Below are 1,023 nucleotides of genomic sequence, written 5' to 3' on the forward strand. Positions count from 1 at the left end.
TACCATTGCAGGGTGCATGGATTCAATCCCTGGATGGGGAACTAAAGTCTCACATGCCACACGGTAAGGTCAAAAACAAACAAACAAACAAAACCGTCAAAAAATCTAGTTTATGTGTTATCGTTAGCATTTCTTGTCATTTTATATCGGCCATCAAAGATCAGAAAAGGATGAGGTTATTAGTAAATTCCTTATGAAAAATTTCCTTGATGGGGTGGGGTGGGCCATATCCAAGATATCTGTTAGATGAGAACTCATATTTAACAAAAAGGTATTACATGCTACGGGTCACAAACTATTGGGGTGATCTGTAGCACTTAATACCATTTTGTTAAATGTTAACAGCCACTGGTTAAATTTTTTAAAATTCATTTATTTTTTAATTGAAGAATAATTGCTTTACCATATTGTGTGGTTTTCTGCCATACATCAACATGAATCAGTCATAGGTATACATATGTCCACTCTCTCAAAAATACAGAATGCTTCGTGAATTTGCATGTTATCCTTGCTCAGGGGCTATGTTAATCTTCTCTGTATGGTTCCAACTTTAGTGTATGTGCTGCCGAAGTGAGCACCTGGTTAATTTTGCTTTACCTCTATTTTCATATGCAAGATGAATTTATTTTGATAAATTCTATTTATTCTAAACAGTGAACAGATGCTATGATTTTACTCTATTTATTACAGTTATTTTTAAAGATGTCTAAACACTATCAGTTCACATGAGTCAGACAGGAAGGTAAAAATAATGTCAATATTGTTGCTAAGACTAGGGGTAAGTGGCTATAACTGATAACAAGAATATGACCTGTCACTGTCTGGTCATATACCACATATCGTTCTAGGGTCAATGTATTCATTTTGCAGATTTGTCACAAATTACTGTTTTGTTTTTTTTTGAAGAGACCAAACACAGTGGCAGCTCCGGCCCAAAGCAGAATGTGCTGGGTGACAGCATCTGAAATAGAATACCATTGTGGTTACACTTGACTGCACAGTTAGGTAATAGTGCTTTGATGC

At 35.5% G+C, this 1,023-nt stretch overlaps 1 non-coding gene across 1 annotated transcript; it reads right to left on the reverse strand.

Annotated features, from left to right (window-relative positions):
* Positions 1-471: 471 nt before the first annotated feature.
* On the reverse strand, positions 472-578 carry LOC122704113. The gene has a single exon (XR_006343743.1). It is a non-coding gene; the product is annotated as a U6 spliceosomal RNA (small nuclear RNA).
* Between the last annotated feature and the right edge of the window lie 445 nt (positions 579-1,023).

The sequence above is a fragment of the Cervus elaphus genome, chromosome 11 (genome assembly GCF_910594005.1).
Source record: "Cervus elaphus chromosome 11, mCerEla1.1, whole genome shotgun sequence".
NCBI classification, from domain to species: Eukaryota; Metazoa; Chordata; class Mammalia; order Artiodactyla; family Cervidae; genus Cervus; species Cervus elaphus.